This window comes from Rana temporaria, chromosome 10 (assembly GCF_905171775.1).
Source record: "Rana temporaria chromosome 10, aRanTem1.1, whole genome shotgun sequence".
NCBI lineage: Eukaryota > Metazoa > Chordata > Amphibia > Anura > Ranidae > Rana > Rana temporaria.
In genome coordinates, this window is record NC_053498.1 from 95,356,447 (window position 1) to 95,379,707 (window position 23,261).

At 44.1% G+C, this 23,261-nt stretch overlaps 1 protein-coding gene across 7 annotated transcripts in view; it reads left to right on the forward strand.

Annotated features, from left to right (window-relative positions):
* Positions 1-1,034: 1,034 nt before the first annotated feature.
* Positions 1,035-23,261, forward strand: part of LOC120915333 (circularly permutated Ras protein 1-like) — a 114,739-nt gene continuing 92,512 nt past the window's right edge. For 2 of the 7 annotated variants that reach the window (XM_040325738.1, XM_040325741.1), the window contains exon 1: positions 1,036-1,155. The gene's annotated coding sequence lies outside the window, so the exon portion shown is untranslated. Of the gene's footprint in view, positions 1,156-23,261 lie in introns of all 7 variants that reach the window. The other 5 variants (XM_040325740.1, XM_040325739.1, XM_040325743.1 and 2 more) reach the window with 3 other exon arrangements.

Below are 23,261 nucleotides of genomic sequence, written 5' to 3' on the forward strand. Positions count from 1 at the left end.
TGAAAGAACACATACAAAACAATTCAGCACATTACGTCACTTCTGACGTTGAATTCTGTCAGAGAATTTTCTGATGGTGAGTACCCTCTCTACTTACGATTTGAGACTGGCATCCAAAAAAAAACGGGCAAAAATGTGTCCAATTATCTGACTGTGTGTACAAGGCTTTAGGCTACTTTCACACTGGGGCGGTGAGGGCGTCGGCGGTAAAGCACCTCTAGTTTTAGCGGCGCTATCGGTCAAAGAAGTGTGTTACTCGTGCTGCCGAAGAGCTTTGCAGGTGCTTCAGCAGTGCTGCCCATTCACTTCAATGGGCAGGGTGTTTTAGGAGCCGTGTGTCTAATAAACCGCCCCAAAGATGCTGCTTGCAGAACTTTTTGTGTGAAAGTGGCCTTATAGTTCCAAAGTTTTGAAGACATCTTTCATCTCACTCATGATCTCAGAACAGGGTTGCCAACCGCCAGTAAATTAACTCAGTGTTCCTCAACTCCAGTCCTCAAGGCACCCCGACAGGTCATGTTTTCAGGATTTCTCTCAGATGAAACCGCTGTGGTAATTACTAAGGCAGTGAAACTGATCACATCACCTGTGCAAAAAAATGGAAAGCCTGAAAACATGACCTGTTGGGGTGCCTTGAGGACTGGAGTTGAGAAACACTGAATTAACTGGCAGTTTGCAAAAATCTGTGATTTTTTTTTTACATCTGCCAGTAAATATCAGGGGCTGATTATTTCATGCTGTGTTGACTTTTTAAGTGTAAATCAAGCAAATGACTTCGTTATAGGTATTGTTAGTGTTTCCATATCATGTTTTTACTGTTCAAATATTCACAGTGTTAATTTTCAGTAGGAGTTCTGTAATTTCTCAGGTTGTCAGTAAAAAAAATGTGCTCCGCCAGTAAATGTTCCATGTTTTTTCAGTAAAAAATGCAACCCTGTCTCAGATCCCATTGGTTCTAAAGCTTTCCTTTCATGGTGCTCCCTCCAGTGGCAATCAAGGGAACGTCATTTTTCATTTTTACAACTGCCATGTGTGTGTTGCACATGGAAAATGCAGCCGAGTCACCTTAACATAAAGTGACCACGCCTTTACCTGGAAGTTTACTGTGCGCCAGTCATACAGCAACCTGAGGAGAAACCAGACAGAACATACGAGGTGAGGAAAAGTTTATAACTCTCAGACTTTTACTGTATGTATACCTGTACTGTGTAAGTTTCTTATAGTACCAGGAGAACTGGCTGTAATGTTCTGCAGAACTTTTATTACATATAGGTTAAATGATCTGCAGCAAATGACACAAAACTGTAAGCCAGTTCAATGTGTAGAATATGCAGACTGCTGAGCTATGGAAGAAAATACTGACTGCTCCGTCCTTCTTCTATTCAGTTTTTGGTGTACATGGGGGAAGAGTGAGGTACGTATTTGACCTCCAGTAGATTTTACCCCCTTTTTTGACCAAAACATTTTATTGCTATTTAGCACTGTGCTACTTTAACTGGCAATTGCACAGTCATGCAACGCTGTACCAAAATAAAACTTTTATCATTTTTTCCCCCACACAAATACAGCTTTCTTTTGGTGGTATTTGATCACCGCTGGGTTTTTTCTTTTTTTGCGATATAAACAAAGAAAGATGGATTAAAAAAAAAAAACACCAATATTTTTTACTTTCTGCTATAAAACATTTCCAAGAATTAAAAAATCTATCTAATCTAATCTTTATATCATGGATGGAGCATTGCGTTAAGTTTTTTTATTTTTTTTATACAGCCTGCAGACTGAACAAAAAAAGATCCATCAGTGTATGACCAGACCAGAGCCCAAATGGGGGGAGATTTCTCCTCTGAAGTCCCTGAGCCCCCGTTCACACAGGTCAAATCGCATGGCAAGTCGCATCCTATTGTTGGCAATGAAATTGTTCAAATTGATACGACGCCGACTTTGCAGTGCTGAACCAATTTGATAAAAGTGATTGCTGCACTACTTTTGGCGATTTCAGGTGCGACTTGTTAAGTTGCCCTGACATGCGGCTTTGAAATCGTGTGATTTCAAGTGAAATCACGCAATTTCAAAGCCGCATTCAGTGTGAACCAGGGGGGAAAAGACATAGAATGTCAGTAATTTAGCTCACCTGAATATACCCTCACATAAACCTCAAAATTGGGTGAATTGCCCTCTAAGACCCCCATTTACACGGGCGCTCCGATCAGTTCCGCCTGTCAGTTTTCCATTTTTCCGCTGACATCTGCTGCTATCCGATTCGATCCCGTCTGTGAAATCCAGACGAATGGAAACCTTATTTTCCATCCGTCTGGAGGATCGGATCGGATGAAAAGGGACATGCGTTCCGTTTTCATCCGATCTCCCATAGTGGACAGTGGGGCTCTGACAGATCTGTCTCTGAGATGGGCCTGGCATCTGTCTTCTCAGCGGGGATCACATACCGTATTTATCGGGGTATAGCGCGCTCCCGCGTATAGCGCGCACCCCTAAAGTTGCCTCCATTCCTGTGGAAAAAAAGATTTTTTTGTACTTACAGTTTTGGTGTCTTGCGTGGCGTCCATCGGCGAATCCGGCGTCCGTCTGCGGCTTCGGGTGTCCTCTTCATCGGGTCCGGCGTCCTCGCGTCCTCCCTGCTCGTTTCCCGCGCCGAGTTTTGAATACTGCGCCAGTATATACCGAGCGCAGTACACTCTGGCAGGCTCGGCAACTGTGGCGCTCACGTCCTGTACGTCCTGTACGTCCAGGACGTGACCGCGGAAGAAGCAGAGACTGGCCGACTATACCCGAGTGTACTGCGCTCGGTATATGTCGGCGCAGTATTCAAAACTCGGTGCGGGAAAGCGGGTATCGGCGTATATCGCGCACCCACGATTTTGCCCTGATTTTCAGGGCAAAAAAGTGCGCGATATACGCCGATAGATACGGTAACTCCTCATTTCCATCTCAGAAATTTTGGGACGCCTATTAGCAAAAGTATGCAGGCATAGGACACACCCCTTGCCACACCCCCTTAAAGGAGAATTGTACAAAAAAACAAGATTGGTTAAACCCACATGTGGTTTTTTGTTATCACTACTATTCCTTTATATTGGCTTTTGGTATTTACAAATGCAGCAATTTAGAAATCAGATGAAAGGTTTAGCTCCGGGAAAAACATTTTGAAAGATAAAAAGTTCATTTTATATACATCTTTATAGATCAGACCAAAATGAGGGACAAATGAGTAATGAGGGACAGAGGGACATTGCTCCAAATCAGGGACAGTTGGGAGGTATGTTTCTGAAAACAGGATTGCTGATATTTCGGAGAGTATAGGTCACCTTAGATATCTGATGACAGCAGAGCGCTGTAGACAAGTTGATTACAGTAGCCTGTATTTGAATGTGAATAGTTCTATTTCAGCTCCATTGTCTCGGTGTAACTCTAAGGCCCCTTTCACACTGGGGCGGGAGGCGTGGTGGCGATATAGCCCTTGGGCTTTCTCATTGAGAAAAGAAAGAAAGTTACAGCTCCAGGTGGATTGTGTTAGGATGATCAGTATGGTCTCAGGAAATCAAGGGTGCTGGCAATGCACAAGGCAGCACATGGAAAAAGAAAAGCAAAATATGGACAGTCGCACTCCAAAAAACCTTGATGGTTGTCTATATTTAAAAACGGAAAAATGCACTACAAGTCACAGCACACTACACAGGAGTAAAACAGCTGACGCGTTTCGCACTATAAATGAGTGCTTAATCATAGTGTATTTTTCCTTTTTTAACTTCCTGACCGCCGCATGTATATGTACGTCCACAGAATGGCACGTACAGGCAAATGGGCGTACATGTACGTCCTTGCCTTTCCGCGGGACGGGGGTCCGATCGGGCACCCCCCCCCCCCCCGCTACATGCAGCGGTCGGATTCCCTCGGGGAGCGATCCGCGACGTTGCGATCGCTCCCCGGAGCTGAAGAACGGGGAGAGCCGTATGTAAACACGGCTTCCCTGTGCTTCCCTGTGGCGGCGTATCGATCGAGTGATCCCGTTTATAGGGAGACTCGATCGATGACATCAGTCCTACAGCCACACCCCCCTACAGTTGTAAACACACACTAGGTGAACCCTAACTCCTTCAGCGCCCCCTGTGGTTAACTCCCAAACTGCAACTGTCATTTTCACAATAAACAATGCAATTTAAATGCATTTTTTGCTGTGAAAATGACAATGGTCCCAAAAATGTGTCAAAATTGTCCGAAGTGAAAAAAAAAAATAATAAAACTATTCCCTATTTTGTAAACGCTATACATTTTGCGCAAACCAATCGATAAACGCTTATTGCGATTTTTTTTTTTTTACCAAAAATAGGTAGAAGAATACGTATCGGCCTAAAATGAGGAAAAAAAAATGTTTTATATATGTTTTTGGGGGATATTTATTTCAGCAAAAAGTAAAAAATATTGCATTTTTTTCAAAATTGTCGCTCTATTTTTGTTTATAGCGCAAAAAATAAAAACCGCAGAGGTGATCAAATACCACCAAAAGAAAGCTCTATTTGTGGGGAAAAAAAGGACGCCAATTTTGTTTGGGAGCCACGTCGCACGAGCGCGCAATTGTCTGTTAAAGCGACGCAGTGCCGAATTGTAAAAACGCCTTTGGGCATTTAGCAGCATATTGGTCCGGGGCTTAAGTGGTTAAATAAAGACAACCATCAAGGTTTTTTGGAGTGCGGCTGTCCATACTTTCACATTGAGAAGGCTGGGCAGGAGTTTTTCAGGCGCTATTTTTAGCGCTGTACCGCCTGAAAAACTCCTCAGTGTGAAAGGGGTCTAAGACCTTTTCTTCCTTCTTTCAGCGCTGCATTAAAACTCCCTGACAAATGCATTTAATAACTGGATAGACAAGCCTTGAGTACATTTTAGCCGTGCAAAACAAAAAGCATGTGACCTTAGTGCATAGTTTTCTTGTATGTGTTGCCATCATAGTAAGTGATATCTTTCCGTTGTATCTGTTTGTTTACTTGCAGTTGTTAAATCTGAATTCTAGGTTTGGATTTTAAAACATAGTTACATTAATCCAGCTTGAACCAATGTAAGCATACATATTCCATACATGTGGGATCCCTGTGGAAGCTGAAAATCACTGTAGTAGCTGCTGTACTACAGTGATCGCCGCTGCCTTCTATGTTCTTTGATTGAACAAGATGGTGAGGCAGGGCGATGATGTCACAATCTCCATCTTGTCTGATCCGGCGTGGCTTGTATTTATTAAAGTGATTGTTAACCACTTCCATACCAGGCACTTACGCACCTTCCCGCCCAAGCCAATTTTCAGCTTTCAGCACTGTCGCACTTTGAATGGCAATTGCGCGGTCATGCTACACTGTACCCAAACAAAATTGGCATCCTTTTTTCCCCACAAATAGAGCTTTCTTTTGGTGGTATTTGATCACCTCTGCAATTTTTTTTGTTTGCGCAACAACTAAAAAAAGACTGAACATTTTGAAAAAAAAAATATGTTTTTATTTTTTTCTGTTAATTTTTTTGTAAATAAGTACGTTTTCTCTTTCAATTGCGGGCACTGATATGGCGGCACTGATGAGATGGCACTGATGGACATCGATGAGGTAGTACTGACGGGCACAGATAAGGTGGCACTGATTGGCGGCGCTGGTATGCGGCACTGATGGGCACACATAGGCGGCACTGATGGGCACACATAGGCGGTACTGATGGGCACACATAGGCGGCACTGATGGGCACTCATGGGCGGCACTGATGGGCACTCATGGGCGGCACTGGGCACTCATAGGCGGCACAGATGGGCACTCATGGGTGGCACTTATGGGTGGCACTGATGGATACTTATGGGTGGCACAGATGGGCACTGATAGGTGGGCACTGGGCATGGATGGGCACTGTGGGGTGGCACTGATGGACACTGTGGTGTGGCACTGATGGACACTGTGGGGCGGCACCCATGTTGCCAGTCAGTGCCCATTTGTGGGCACTGATTGGCATCTTTTTTTTTTTTTTTAATGGGGTTTTTTTTTCTGATTTTTTTTTTTTTGGGGGGGGCTTTTTTTTTACAGTTTGCCCTTCCCTGGTGGTCCAGGGTGGGCTTCCCTGGTGGTCCAGTGTGGTTTAGGAGCGGTGGTTTAGGAGCCTGAAACATCACGTCGCTCATCTGCTGTTCATTCCTAAAGATTGTACTTCATGCCGTTTTTTGTCTGGCCAAATGTGAGTAGCCTGACTTTTGCTTCTTTTAAAGAATAAATCCACACATTGCAACAGTGAGCACTTAGTCTGTGATTATCTCTTTACATGCACCTGTCCTTTGCAGTTTGGTTGTCTTATGAGGATCTAATACATCAGCCTGGTTCCTGTTCATGACCTGCCTATTTGATTTGCTTTATTGACCATCTGTTAACTCAGTGGTCCATATATGAAGGTGAGAGTAGCCATCTACAACGGTGGAGGGATCACTTCAAAATTTTGGTGGATTGTCACGTGGTGGAGATTTATTTTCGTTTAATTCACTCATCTTCTGACACTTATGGACTTTTGGACTGTTTGTTTGAATTGTATTTAATTTTTAATATTTTTTTTTTTTATTTTTTTTTTTCATTTTTTCTGCATATTCATATTCACACTTATGGTATTGGTGTTTGAGTATACCAGTATCATTTATATATTTGAGTTTTGCGCTGCACTTTTTCTATTTTATTTTTTACTTGCTTAGGATTTTTGCGAATTTCCCTTAGTGTTCAGCTGGCATTACCAGTGATCTGAACCCTGGGGGTCTGTATCACATAAATACACTTTTAATATCATAATTTTTTGATCTATATATTTGCGCTGATTGCACCCTGTTTTTTATATATTACTGCATATACAGACTGATTTTATTGTTGTGCACTCTGCTATTGGCCAGGCAATCTTCTGGGACGTGTCCCAGAAGATTGCATGGAAGGGTTGCCTAGGGGGAGAGGAGGCGTCACCTAGGTGGCCGAGAAACGGAAGGAGGAAGTGGGTGGGACAGGTAGTCTCTCTAAAAAGAAAGTACCCACTCCCCCCCCCCTCAAAAATAATCGATGCCAAATGTGGTATGTATGGGGGCAAGGAGTGCTTAACCGCTAACTGACAAGCCACTGCAGTTATACTGCGACAGGTTGGCACGACTGTGCAAATCGCCGTAGGTATATGTCGCTCCTTCAAGACCATCTAGCAGGCCCGCCGATGCGTGTCCCCGGCGGGGGGCAATGTCCGCCGGGCAACCGCGATGACAGAACAGGAAAGTGGCTCTGTGTGTGTAAACACACAGATCCACATCCTGTCAGGGGAGTAGAGACAGATTGTGTGTTCCTAGTATATAAGAACACCGATTGGTCTCCTCCCCAAGTCAGTCCCATCCCCCCACAGTTGGAACACCCCCACTGTTAACACCTTGCCCCCTAGTGTTAACCACTTCTCTGCCATTGACATTTATACAGTAATCAGTGGCTATTTTTAGCTCTGATCGCTGTATAAATGTCAATGGTCCAAAAAAGTGTTCGATCTGTCCTCCGCAATGTCGCAGTCCTGATAAAAATCGTAGATTGCCGTCATTACTGGTAAAAAAAAAAAAATAATAATAAAAATGCTATAAATCTATCCCCTGTTTTGTAGACGCTATGGCCCGGATTCAGAAAGCCCGGCGTTACTTTGTGCGGGCGTAGCGTATCTCAGATACGCTACGCCGCCGTAACCTAGTGAGGCAGGTTCTGTATTCAGAAATAACCTGCGCCCTAAGTTACGGCGGCGTAGCATATGAGGGCCGGCGTAAGCCCCCTTAATTCAAAATAGCAAGATGTGGGCGTGTTTTATGTTAATTCAGTGTGACCCCACGTAAATGATGTTTTTAACGAACGGCGCATGCGCCATCCGTGGACGTATCCCAGTGCGCATGCTCCAAATTACGCCGCAAAGCCTCATTGGTTTCGACGTGAACGTAACTTATGCAAAGCCCTATTCACGAACGACTTACGCAAACGACGTAAACGACGCAAGATTCGACGCTGGCCCGACTTCCATACTTAACATTGGCTACGCCTCATATAGCAGGGGTAACTTTACGCCGGAAAAAGCCTTACGTAAACGATGTAAAAAAATGCGCCGGGCGGACGTACGTTTCTGAATCGGCGTATCTAGCTAATTTGCATATTCTACGCGTAAATCTTTGGAAGCGCCACCTGGCGGCCAGCGTAAATATGCAACTAAGATACGACGGAGTAAGAGACTTACGTCAGTCGTATCTTAGTCAAATTTTGGCGTATCTTGCTTTCTGAATACAGAAAGAAGATACGCCGGCGCATGCTAGAATTAACGCGGCGTATCAATAGATACGCCAACGTAAATTCTTTCTGAATCCGGGCCTAAAACTTTTGAGCAAACCAATCAATATACACTTGCAATTTTTTTTTTAACAAAAATATGTAGAAGAATATATATTGGCCTAAACTGATGAAGACATTTTTTTTTTAATTTTGGGGATATTTATTACAGCAAAAAGTACAAAATATTGTGGGGGTTTTTTTCCCAAAAAATTCAAATTGTTATCCTTCCGGAGCTGAAGTGGTTAAAGCGAAAGTTCCACTTTTGGTTGGAATTCCGCTTTCAGTAAGTGGCCACATAACCACAAGTGTGATGTTTTGACTACTGCAGAAAAAAGTGTCCATAGTTAAAATAATTTTCCCATGACAGTCGTCATCTCCTTCTTTTCTTATTCCAGTTCCGTGAGTGTTGCAGGCAGCTACTGTTTTCAGACAGTTTTATACACAAAGCTTTATCATTTTCTTTATAATATTGTAGGGGAATTAAAGGCAATCCCTGGCATTTCCAGCCAAAAGACATGGAGCCACAGCTTTGGCCGGTCGGGTAAGGAGTAAGGTCAGAGGCAGCCTCAGGAAGAAACGCTAACAGCTTGCTGGTACTTGTAGGAGGAGGACTAGCTAGGACTTGACACTCTGCATACAGATGTTGCAGACGGGGATTTATTTAATATGCTTAAAGTGTATCTCGATCCAATAATGTTTACAAATGTAATACTAGATGAATTGTCTAGTTTTTATTGGTGTCTGTTTCCCAGACTGATGACCATTATTGCCTGGGCAGAAAGTGAGGGATATCCTACATTTTACATTGACAGTTGACATTGGACCAGAAAGTCAAGGGATATCTCCACTGGGGACATCTTTCCCAGCCTCATATACACAGTGGGGTTGAGTTACTAAAACTGGAGCACTCATAATCTGATGCAGCTGTACATGGTAGCTAATTAGCTTTTAACTTCAACTTGTTCAGTTAGGCCCCTTTCACACGGGGCGGATCAGTAATGATCGCTCCGTTGATCCCCGCTGAGCCGGCGGATGACAGAGCGGTCCCCGCACACTGTTCAGGGACCGCCCTGTCTTTTCTCCGCTCTACCCTATGGGGGGATCGGATGAACACGGACCGTCTGTCCATGTTCACCCGATCCGCCAGACGGATGGAAAAGTAGGTTTTTCCTCCGTCACACTTTGGCGGATCAGAGCGGGTCGGATGTCAGCGGGCATGTCACCGCTGACATCCGCGGCTCCATAGAGGAGCACGGAGCACCCTTTCTCCTCTATAGTTTTGGCTTGGGTTTTACTTTAAAGTGGTTGTAAACTGGTTTTTATAACTTTTACCTACAGGTAAGCCTATAATAAGGCTTACCTGTAGGTATAAAGAATATCTCCTAAACCTGTACGGTTTAGGAGATATCCCCCCCGCAATGCGCCGCTGCAAGCGGCACATGCGCAGCGGGGATCCTCGGCTAAAGGACGTCATCGCCGCTCCAGCCAATCACAGCGCTGGAGCGGCAATACCCGGAAGACACGCCAAGTCAAGATGATATCTCGCTCGGCGTGGACCAGGTAAGTTCCCTACACCTTGTTTTGAGGTAAGTATTTCATAATGAGCTAATATGCGGTGCATACTAGCTCATTATGGCTTTTGCTTTTCAGGTGAAAAAAAAATAAAAAAAATTGCGGGTTTACAACCGCTTTAATGATAGTAGCAGGCTTTTTTGAAGAACCAATCTAATGTTCAGAGCGATAAAAAAAAAAAAAAGTAAAGCTCTGCAGCCCAGCTATATCTATATGTTTTCTGTCACTGGACCTCTATGGCACAGTGTGTTAGGGCACATCACACGGGTGCCGAGACCCATACACCATAATGGGCCATTTCTTTATGTATCTAGAACTGGCAGGTGCTTTGCACAGACATAGTTACATAGCTCCCAACTTTGGGTTTAACCAATCTTTTTTTTTTTTTTTTGTATAATTCTCCTTTAAGGGGTGTGGCAAGGGGTGTGTCCTATGCTTGCATACTTTTGCTGATAGGTGTCCCTCATTTCCATCTCAAAACGTTGGGAGGTATGTAGTTAAATAGCATAGCTCCCAACTGTCGTTGGAGGGACTGTCCCTGATTTGGAGCAATGTCCCTCTGTCCCTCATTCTCCTCATTTGTCCCTCATTTTTGTCTGATCTATATAGTTGCATATAAAATGCACTTTTATCTATCAAAAAGTGTTTCCCAGTGCTAAACTATTCATCTGATTTCTAAATTGCTGCATTTGCAAATTCCAAAAGCCAATATAAAGGAATAGTAGTGGTAAAAAAAAGCACTTGTGGGTTTAACCAATCATATTTTTTTTTGTATAATTCTCCTTTAAGGGGTGTGGCAAGGGGTGTGTCCTATGCCTACATACTTTTGCTGATAGGTGTCCCTCATTTCCATCTCAAAAAGTTGGGAGGTATGTAGTTACATAGTCGGTGAGGTTGAAAAAAGACACAAGTCCAACCTATGTGTGTGATTATATGTCAGTATTACATTGTAAATCCCTGTATGTTGTGGACAGCTCATGTAAGTCTATAGTGACACTCACCCACCACTTGTCAAATTAGGGTGAGTGGGGATCCCCATAGACTTGCAAGAGCTGCCTGCAAGCAGGACCTGACTGCTCCAGACACATAAACAATGGCTCATTGACATTGTGCAGGCTTTAGCGCCCATGTGAATGAGGCCTTATACATTATAGAATTTTCCTATTCATTTTCCTTTAGATTTACCTTCAACTATGTAGTACAAGGGCCTGCCTGACTGCATACAAATTAAAAGGGTTTAGGTTTGACCTCATATTACAGTGGAACCTCAGTTTAAGAGTAACTTGGCTTGAGAGCGTTTTGATTTGCGAGCAACTTTTTTTTTTTTTTATTCTGTTTGCGAGTGTTGACTCGCAAGACGAGCAGAATTCAAGCTAAATAGGCCTGCAGTACCTCATTTGGCCTGAGGTATGGGCGTGCAGGAGCCGAGAAAATCCGACCATTGGCCTGCAGTACCTCATTTGACCTGAGGTACGGGCGTGCAGGAAACAAGCTGAAGTGTCCTCTGGCCATTTTGGCGGCTTTTGGCACTCTCTGGCGCCCCCCACCTCTGGCGGCATTCGGTATTGCATCCCATTGAAATCAATGCAGAACAAATTATTTTCGTTTCCATTGACTTCAATGGGAAAACTCGCTTTGATATGCGAGTACTTTGGATTACGAGCATACTCCTGGAACGGAAAATGCTCGTAATTCAAGGTTCGACTGTATATGGTTTTTCATAAAACTAAAGAAAAACTATACAAGAAAATTGTATAATGTATGGACAGCATTTAGCTGTGAACCCAATTTAGTTCTGATATATTATATATAAACTTCTTATGGTCCCACTGAGCCAAAGTACCATCCTATTCCCTTGTTAGGAGGAGTTGTAAAGGCGGCCTGAGATTAAACGTGTGTAATAGCCAGGGTGTATATGTACAGTTGGCTGCCGTGGGTGTTTCTCAATCTGCACTTTAGCCTTGGTGTTTGTACTGCAATTTTTCCAGTTGAATTACAGTGAAATATGAGCACTCCTTTGTGCTTTGTCGTTAACTGGCCTTTTTCATCAATGCAAGTTATTTATTAACAGCAACATCATTAAAACAATTAAGCGACATATATTTATATATTACCACATACCGTACCTCCCAACTTTCTGAGATGAGAAAGGACTCCTACAATACAAAGTATGTAGGCAAAGTTCAAACCTCTCTGACTACTACAGGAATTGTCAGCTACTTCAATGGCCCCTCAGAAATGAATCTTTACATTGGTTCAAGAAGGTCCAATGTAAATATGTAATAAAGATGATACCCGGAGTCCACCTTAAGGTACCCATGGATGGATGCTGGAAGATTTGAATGATTGTGGCTCCAACTTGCACAATGTCACTTGTTGAGTATACAAGTTTATGCCCTGTAGATACGGTAATAACTAGGCTTATCATGGTAAATAGTAGACTATAGAATATACTATTACTAGTAGAATTCATCCCAGACAACTGATTTTTGTGGACTCTAGAACAATGTACTTAGAGACGCTGGGAACTATTAGACTTACAAGTATAGCCAGAAAAAGAAATACCGAAGACGAACCGCGCTTTGGCGAGGCAGCTCCCAAACAACAAGGCTTCCCGTTATCGGCACCCAACAGCAGCTCAAACAATAGAAATACAGAAAGGAGTCCCATACCAAAACCAGATAAAAAAAGTCCAAAATAATTTTCATTTCTGGAATTGTAGCCAGTGCTTTCAGGGGCAACACCCCCCCCCCTTTCTTCAGGTTTACAAGACCAAGCAAAAAAACATAATGATAAAAAATGATATTTACATATGAATATGTAGTGCCCTGCTCCCGATGACCAGGCGCTATGTTAAATTTAGTGAGTGTCTGAGCTGATAATTAGCTCAGACTTTGTTAATTAAGGAGAAATTAAGGAGTGGTTGGTGACTTGGGACATGCTTCAGAAGTCATAGACTAGAAACACAGAGTAGTGGCTGCAGGAGCCCCGGGTACCGCACAAAAAGTGCCAAAGGGCTGTATGCGGCACCAGGGGGCTAGAGTGAGAATAGTCAGTGCAGTCTCTTCATTCCCAACCACAAGACTGTGTGGAAATTAGGAGGGTCCCACTGGGCCCAACTATGGTCATACGGGTGTTTGCTATGAATCCTGCCGGTCATTTGATTTACTCCCTGGTGATGAAGACCATATTAGTTTTATGAATTCATGACAAAACAAATCGGAAGGAATGCGTGTGTACAAACTTTTGTTATACAGTGAGGAGAGCTCAATACACACCATTGTAATGGACCTTAGAGACAATACATGAGAGAATTGCTCCTCATACTCACTCCCATAGTGGCCTGTTATGACAATGGTTCCAGGACATGTGACATGACTGACGCCAGCTTGCAATAAACTAAAGATGCCCGCCAATATACTGTTAGCTCTACTGATAGGAGTGTGTTCTGTGAGTCATGCACTGAGAGGAGTCACTGCTGACAGACATGGTATGCAGTCAGACAGGTAACTGTACAAACAGCAAGATTATCACCGTTAGAATAGGTTATCTGATGTCATTGTCAGATGATTATGAGTCTATGGTGGCATGTTATTTTATTTATAGTTCACCAGAAGAGTCAGTGAAGAATTTATTTTGTTTATAGCACAAATGATTTTGAGAAGGTTGAGCAATGTAACCATACGTCCCTTTTCAAAAAGTTTTTCCTTTAGCACAAGATTAGATACAAGTACAGGAAGTTGCAAATAAACCAGCCTATACAGATGACCATGTGGTTGCCATCATCCCTTGAAAATGTATAAGAAAACCTCTGAGGTTGGGATTGTGTGGGCAACAAAAAATATTTTCAAAAAGTATAAAAATATATATATTTAATACACATAAGTAGAAAAAGTACAAAATTACATTACAATACAATATGATACCATAGAAAAAAATAAATTACAGAATGAAAAACGGAAAGACACCATGCCACATTTCAAGAGAAATGGGATCAGCCAGTGGGAACTTTTTTGAAATGTGGCATGGTGTCTTTCCGTAATTTATTTTTTTCTATGGTATCATATTGTATTGTAATGTCATTTTGTACTTTTTCTACTTATGTGTATTAAATATATATATTTTTATACTTTTTGAAAATATTTTTTGTTGCCCACACAATCCCAACCTCAGAGGTTTTCTTATTACAAGTACAGGAAGTAATCTGAAACTGTCTAATAATTCAACTTTATGTGACAATATCATAGTGGTCAAAGTATACCCTTACAGTGACCCCCCCTGTACTGCAAGGGCTAAATGCTTGTTTAGTCTGGGGGTGCATGTCTGCCATTAGAAATCACGGGGGGCCCTGTACAGCCTTCCTGATCGGTTCCCACCCTGCACCACCTTTGGGGATGCAAACGAAAAAATAAGGAAGGGCACACAGCACTCCACTGTGCATTGTAAGTGTGGCAAGATTGCACTAGCAGTGGGAGTGACTTAAAAATGTAACCTGTTTTTTGAGTGTAAAGGTCAGAATTATGTAATGTACAGAGAGCGGGGGTCAGGAGTATGTAATGTACAGAGTATAGGGGTCAGGAGTATGTAATGTACAGAGAGCGGGGGTCAGGAGTATGTAATGTACAGAGTGTAGGGGTCAGGAGTATGTAATGTACAGAGTATAGGGGTCAGGAGTATGTAATGTACAAAGTGCAGGAATCAAGAGCATGTAATGTACAGAGTGCAGGGGTCAGGGGTATGTAATGTACAGAGTGAAGAGGTCAGTAGTATGTAATGTACAGATTGTAGGGGTCAGGAATATGTAATATACAGAGTGAAGAGGTCAGTAGTATGTAATGTACAGAGTGAAGAGGTCAGTAGTATGTAATGTACAGAGTGCAGGGGTCAGGAGTATGTAATGTACAGAGTGAAGAGGTCAGTAGTATGTAATGTACAGATTGTAGGGGTCAGGAATATGTAATATACAGAGTCTGAGGTTAGTATTACTTAAAGGGACACTAAAGGCAGAATTTTTTTTTTTTTATTGTTATACTTACCTCCTCTGTGCAGTTCGTTTTGCACAGAGTGACCCGGATCTGTGTCTTCTGGGGTCCCTCGGCGGCTGTCTCGGCTCCTCCGCGCAAAAGCTTTCCACGTTCATGCGAGCTCCCTCACATGGTGGAAAGCTTTTGCGAGCGCGCTTCCATGATACACGACGCGTCATCCGCTGTGATTGACGTCTGTCCTATCTATGCCGATGTACTGGGGAACCCAAGTGCATGGAGTAGGTTGATCCTTTTATTACCATCATGACATTTTCACTACCTAACCTTTTTATTTAGAGCTAACCCCTTTCTTCAGTCCAAAAGCATTCCCACCAGTCCCTGTGGGAGCTCACAGTCCTGCCACAAACACATCACAGCGCCTAGAGAAAACCTTGGAGAAGATGCAATCTCCATGCTGATGGCATTCTTGGTGTGACTTGGACCCAGGAACAGTGACTTTTCTCTGTTCCCTATTCTTTGTAGCTGCTTTATCTGGAAGAGTGCAAAACAATTTAGGGCTCCACAATTATTTATTTTATTGGTCTGAGCTAACATTATTATACAGCCCAAAAACCTGTATGATGTCTGAGTTCCACCCCTCCCTCCACCTAAGCCCCCCATTCATTAGGCTTAGTGGGAACGCGGGTTGCCTCTAAAAGCCCGATTCACATGCATTTCTCTATGTCGCACATAGGGAAGCCCACTTGAAGTCAGGTGTGATTACACATACAAGCGTCACAATCATGGCAAAATCGCACCATATTCATCCTAAATGGCACGCAAATGCACATTTTGTATGATTTGGAATTGCGGGCAGAACTTCACCAATTCTGCATGTGAGTCCTAATTACACAAATGTGAATGGGGAGTGTAAAACTAGCCACACATGCTGCCATCTTCATTAGATTTAGGTTTGCCATTGCATTTCATAGATGTTGGTAAATTCAAAGAAAATATACCAGGGATTGCACAATCAGACTGCTATATGTGTGTCCATATTAAAGTGATTGTAAAGTAATTTTTTATTATTATTACATTGACAAACATGTTATACTTACACACTCTGTGCAATAGTATTGCACAGGGTGGTCTGCACCTCCTCGCTTGGGGTCCCTCATCAGTGATCTAGGCTATTCCTCTTCTCCGAGTACCCCCATAGCAAGCGGCTTGCTATGGGGGCGCTCATGCTGGCTGGATCCTGAGCTGGGCTGTGTGCGTTTATTGATACACGCAGTGGAGCTCGGCCTTGATCTGCTCCCTCCTCACTGAACTTGACTGACAGCAGCAGGAGCCAATTGCTCCTGTAGCTCTCAACCAAGCCTGTGAATGCAGGAAGAGAGAGCAGAGTGGGGATGCCGGTGGGACAGCATTGGATCAAGTGTGGTGTGTGTCAGATACAGTACAGTAAGGCCCTGTACAGACGAGCGGACATGTCCGCTCTGAGATTTCTGTCTGATGGTTGTACACACCATCAAACAGAAATCCCCTCGGACAGGATACGCGGTGACAGGGGAGGGCTGGCAGCCTTAGGCCTGGGGGGCAAGTCCAGTCAAGTGGCCCATAGAGCGTGGGAAAGTGATGGATCGAGGAAAACAGTCTAAGATTTTTCATGATCACAAGAGTCGGCACAGAGGCCCCCCTTACATCAGAGTCGGCACAGAGGCCCCCCTTACATCAGAGTCGGCACAGAGGCCCCCCTTACATCAGAGTCGGCACAGATGCCCCCCTTACATCAGAGTCGGCACAGAGGCCCCCCTTACATCAGATCTGATGTAAGGGGTGTTCTGGGAAACTTGATTTAAGGGTGCATGCTGTGGACTATTGTGTAAAGAGGGTCTCTGCTCACCAAAGCCTGCCCCCCCTCCCCTTTAACAAAGTCCACAGGGCACCCCTTTTTATACACTGGGAGGCAAGAGAGACTAGAGAGGGTGAGCTTACCAGGATGGAGGCTGAGGTGCAGGCAGGCTGTCTGATGCTTTTTTGGGTTCAAACTTCCTGTCCAGTGCCCACACATGCCCGGGGAGTGTGGGCAGGGCAGACTCAGAAGGAGGAGCATATGAGCTCTATCTTTCCTCATGTCTGTGCAGAGAGAGAAGGGGATGTCAGCGCTGGTGTGTGCTGAGGCTGAGCTATGTGTGAGACGAGACATAGCTCAGCTCTGCAGCCATCTACCTCGGAGCTGACACAGGCACGGCGGCACAGTGGGAGGTGAGCAGCGGCCGTGACCTGTGTTAGCAAAGCTCCAGCAGGCATATTCCTGCTCTGCAAAAACAGCATTTGGTAGTGGCGGGCAAGTGGCTGTGCATAGTGTCACCAGCCCGGGGGGAGATTTCCACCCTGCCCCCCCTGCCAGCCCTCCCCTGCGCGGTGACGTGCTGCGACGATGACGCGGCGACGTGCACGGCCCTGGAAGGTCAATTTGTCCGCTGGAAACTGTCCGATCCGCCAGACAATTGTCCGGTCGGCCGTACACACGACCGAACAAGTCTGCTGAAACTGGTCCGTCGGACCAGTTTCAGCAGACATGTTCGGTCGTGTGTACGGGGCCCAGTGTTTTGGGGGGCACAAACAGTGGAAGTTTTTTACTTTAAATCAGCCTTTAGAACCATTTTAAATGACAGAAGTACTGAAGCAGCAGCAAAATATGACAGAATGTACAGAGCCTGCCTTCTCAACTACAGAGGTGCTGAAAGGAGGAGTTTCAGAAGGCGGAGTCAGTATAGAAATCATTGCTTGGAGGAAGCAAGGAACCATGGGATATGTAGTCCTTAGGAATGGAAAGTAAACAGCAGGGGAGAAGCTACAAAGCAGGCAGGGAATCCAGGAAGTTGTAGAACGAGATGGCCAGCAGACAGGCGGCACTCACATAATGAAAGGAGATTCTTCAAATAGGCTTATATTGGATGGTCAAATATAACTATTGAATTTTATTGCTATTACATTATTGATGTAATAAAATAAAAGTGTATGCTGTTACCATAGAACTCATTTTAGCCCATTCTACCAGAGAAGTAAGAACTTCAGAATGGAAGGAAGCAGCAGATCCAGCTAACACCTGCTTTAGCTAATGCTGCTTGCATGCGGTGTGACCTCGTGCCATTGTGACATCAGCGGTGACAGATATTGGCCGCTTTCAGCAATATGTAACAAACAGTTGGTCAGATCTCACCATGCTGAGTGACAAACGGAGAGTGAACTGACACTGCGCTGTCATGAACACGTGACAATGAAAAGCTCAGCCTCACTCTGCACAAAGATTTTCCAGCTCGCTTGACTGCAATCTAGGTGCCAACAGACAGAGCAATCAACATTGGGTTTAATTAACAATGCAGTTAATCTTTTATGCACGAAACAACTGCCACAATATGATTTATCTGAAACACAAATCATTTATAATATCTGTAATATAAATTTTGACTTTTAACCTCCCTGGCGGTATGATTCTGTCTGGAATTACGTACCAAAACCGGTACGATTATTTGCAAGGAAATTTGGCGTTTTATACTGTAGGCCTGTAATTCTTAGGAATAACTCATTTAAATCTGACCAAACAGGAGTCTAGTAGGCAATCCTCGGGTATGAATTTTTTTTTAAAACAAAATTATAAATTATAATATAATAAATAATTATAAATAATTATAACAAATAATAATATAATTATAATAAAAATTATTCAATAATGTAATCGACTCAAAATCACTGAAATTTGCTCAGTTGCAGAATTGTCAGTGTCATTACTTTTATTTTTTTATGACGAATTTCCCCACAAATCGCTATCGCACAATTCTGCAAGTGATTATAATTTATTATCGCTGTTTTCTAGCTGCTCTAAAACCATTTTTGACGTAAAGGGACACTTTTGGTTGCTATGGACAATATACAGTTTGCAGGGAGAAAGAACAGTTTTTATTATATAAAAGTACATGTAGGGCACTGGACAGACCACTAGGGACAAGGGGGGTGTGTATTTTTTACATACAGTACTGTAATCTATAAGATTACAGTATACTGTATGTAATGTGTTTGTTTACCTTTTTGAATTTGGCGCCGTTCTCCGCCCCCGTGCGTCGTAACGTCGCAGGGAACGGAGATCGGCGGCACACGGGGACACTGTGAATCGAGCGAGGATCCGCTCGCTCACACAGCGCGGTGGCATCGCTGGATCCAGGGACAAGGTAAGTAAACCCTGCCTGTGGATTCAGCGAGAAGGTAAGCCGCACCGCTGCATGCTCTGCACATCTACCCCGAGCGTGACTCGGGGATACCGATCCCAGCATGGAAAAACCACCCCGAGTCACGCTCGGGGATACCGCCAAGGAGGTTAATAAATGTCTGTAATACAGACAGGAATATTTCAGAGATTTACAATATAGTAGCGCTTTTCAAAGAGACAGGGATTCTTTAATCTCTGGCTTAGAGCCGGTTTACATTGGGGCAGCACGACTTTGGGGGCGACTCGGCAAGGCGATCTCAAGACGACTTGAGAGGTGACTTGCAAAATTACTTCTGTATAGAAGTCAATGCAAGTCGCCCCGAGTCGCCCCCAAAGTCGTACAAGAACCTTGCGTCGCTCCTATTAGAACGGTTCGTTTGAAGAGAGCGGAGCGCGACTTGTCATGCGGCTGTGTCGCTGTGACGAGTCGCCCTGTGTGAACCGGCTTCCAGTGCATTAGAGATTATTTTAATGATTTTTAGATATCGAAAAAAGATTAAACACACAGTTGTCAAAAGTATTGGGACACCTACTTTTACACGTGAACTTTAATAGCATTTCAGTCTTAGTCTGTATGGTTTAATATTGAGTTGGCCCACCCTTTGCAGCTATAACAGCTTTAACTCCTCTGGGAAGGTTGTCCACAACGTTTAGTAGTGTGTCTATAGGAATGTTTGTCCATTATTCCAGAAGCACATTTGTAAGGTCAGGCACCAATGTTGGATGAGAAGGCCTTGCTTGCAGTCTCCGCTCAAATTCATCCCAAAGGTGCTCTATTGGGTTGAGGTCAGGACTCTGTGCAGGCCAGTCAAGTTCCTGAATAAGACTGGGATGTCATTAAAGTTCATTTGTAAAGGAAGGCATCCTAATACTTTTGACAATATAGTGTATGTGTCTGTTGTACCATGTACTTGTGTTAAAAAGTATCCTGTTCTCTTTGCAATGCTTCCTTGCTTGTGTAGAACCCCTAATGATCCTGTCAATTCTGCTTTCCTATTTCAAACTGACCACTCCAGACACAGAAGCACATCCATCCCAGTGTGGTGTCAGGGCTGGGCTCTAAGGCCCCTTTCACATGTGCGGACCGTTCATCCGTTTTTTACAAGTCCCTTTACGGACTTGTAATGCATCCCTATGGGATTGCAGACGTTAGCGGATGATGCATCCGCTAACGTCCGCAAAGATCCGCGTCCGTAAAGATCCGTTTTTTCGGACGGAAGAAACCCCTATTTTTCTTCCGTCCGGCGGATCGGATCGGATGAATATGGACAGACGGTCCGTATTCATCCGATTCCCCATGGGGGAGAGCGGAGGAAAGACAGGGCGGTCTCTGCACAGTGTGCAGGGACCGCCCTGTCCGCCGACAGCTCAGCGGGGATTACGGATGATCCCCGCTGAGCCGACGGACACACACGAAGCGGACACAAAAACGTTCCGCTCCGTGTGAAAGGACCCTTAGCAGCTGCCGTCTGTGCTCAGGCTTCTCAGCTGCCAGATAATTGTCAGAAATCATTAATCCCTTAATGGCTCACCTGGTTATCACTATGTCAGGACTGAGTTCACCTTCTGGTGGCAATGATTTCCTGCGGGGAATAGGCGTTCCTATGAAGAGGCGTAGATGATTGACGTGCGGATAAGGCGCGTCACGTGTTCCGAAAATAGCCAAACTGGGACTCGGCTCTATACGGCGCCTGCGCAGTCAGCTCTACACGGCTCCTAGTCTGTGCGCAGGCGCCGTATAGAAGTATGCTGCATGTAATGGTATATAGATGTTTTTTAGGGTGAACCTCCGCTTTAAATAGTTTTTTTGGTCAAAGTTGGTCCAAACAAACTATTACTTTCACTACTTGATAGGTAAAAGTTAGTTTGGATGGCTTGGCCAAAATGAACTACGTAAACTTCACTAAATCATGGAGATCAGCTTTCATATCCTTGTATGCCTGCAGGTTACATTCAGGAACTCGATATACTATTGTCCAGAATGGGTTTAGGTATCAGATGCCTATATATCACCTAGGAGATGGAATGTGCCTAACCTGTCTCCAGTATAGGTGTGTTTGGTCTTTCAATGCTGATAATTAGTTGATATGTGTGGGTATAGTCTTATTCTTGATGTAAAGTTATCAGCTCAGAAGTTATAAAACACAATTCTATGTTGACTCTACAGGGAGAATTGTGAAGCCAGAAATGTGTATTTTGTTTTCTGCAGGCTAAACTATTTTATGATGGGTCAATAAACCTGCAGCTATTAGCCTGGACAGATGTCTGCTTAAACAGGTTGCAAAGGCAGAAGTTTTTTTTTTCTTAAAGTGATACTAAAAGTTAACATATAAATAAAAAAAATAACAAACATATCATACTTGCCTCGACTGTGCAGCTTGTTTTGCACAGAGTGGCCCCGAACGCCGTCTTCTGGGGTCCCTCAGATAACCCCCTAGGAGAAGCGATCTCCCAGGGGGTTACCTCGCGGGCGCGCTCTCGAGTGCAGCATTCGGCTTCCATAGCCGTCGAATTCAGGACTTGGCCCCGCCCCCCAGGGCCCACGTCATTGGATTTTATTGACAGCAGCGGGAGCCAATGGCTGCGTTGCTATCAATCTATCCAATTAAAAGCCGAGAACCCCCCGGCAGAGAGTCTGCATGTCCTCGGCGTGGGACATTCCAGGGCTCAGGTAAGGAAAACGGGGGGCTGGTAACTGACAGAAGTTTTTTCACCTTAACGGGGTTGTAAAGGTAAAAAAAAAACATTTCCTAAATAGCTTCCTTTACCTTAGTGCATTCCTCCTTCACTTACCTCATCCTTCCATTTTGCTTTAAAATGTCCTTATTTCTTCTGAGAAATCCTCACTTCCTGTTCTTCTGTCTGTAACTACACACAGTATTGCAAGACTTTCTCCCTGGTGTGGAGTGTCGTGCTCGACCCCCTCCCCTGGAACACAGGAGAGTCAGGATGCCCACTAACACACAGCTCCTTTCTCTATCTGCAACATAGAGAGCGTCCTGACTCTCCTGTATTCCAGGGGAGGGGGCAAGCATGACACTCTACACCAGGAAGAAAGTCTTGCATTACTGTGTGTAGTTGCAGACAGAAGAACAGGAAGTGAGGATTTCTCAGAAGAAATAAAGAAAATTTAAAAGCAAAATGGAAGGATGAGGTAAGTGAAGGAGGACTGCACTAAGGTAAAGGAAGCTATTTAGGGAAAAAAAATTACCTTTACAACCCCTTTAATGCATAGGATGTAGTAAGGTGAAAAAACAGGAGGGTGTACAACCCCTTCAGCGCATTCTATGCATTATGATAAAAAGCCTTCTGTGTGCAGCAGCCCCCCTGAAGTCCCTCTCTGTCCAGCAATGTCCATGAGTGTATTAGCCACCCGAGATTCTCCTTCCTGATTGGCTGAGACAAATCAATGGTGCCATTGGCTCCTGCTGCTGTCAATTAAAATCAGCTAACCAATCAGGGGAGACAGCGGTCGGGGCTGTCTGGACACAGGGAGCTGTGACTCAGCTCAGTTACCCCTATAGCAAGCTGCTTGCTGTGGGGGCACTGAACAGGAGAGAGGGGTCAGGATCCCAGAAGAGGGACCTAAGAAGAGGAGGATTTGTGCAAATGCACTACAACAGAGCAGGTAATTATAACATGTTTGTTATTTTTATAGGAAAAATAGACTTTTCAACCACTTCCGGACTGCCCACCATGGGTATACGTTGCTATTTTTATGTTAAATACCAGGGTTATGGCAGCACATAATAGTGGTCTCAGCGGCAGATTAACCACAAGATCACTTTTATGGGCGGCGCTGCCACTTCCCAGTAGTCTCCGCCGCTTACCGGAGCCGTCGTAGCGGCAGTAACAATCCATGAATGGGCAGGACGTCGGGTGAGGGCAATATGGCCCCCACTAGACTCTATGCCCTTGGAGGACCAGAGCGACATCAAATGTAACTTCCGCCCTCCGGCCTTAAAGGGACAATTGTTTTTTTTTTTTTTTTGCTTTTAAGTGTAAATGTGAGATCTGAGGTCTTTTTGACCCCCAGATCTCTCATTAAAGAGGCCCTATCCTGCTTTTTTTCTATTACAAGGGATGTTTACATTTGTAAAC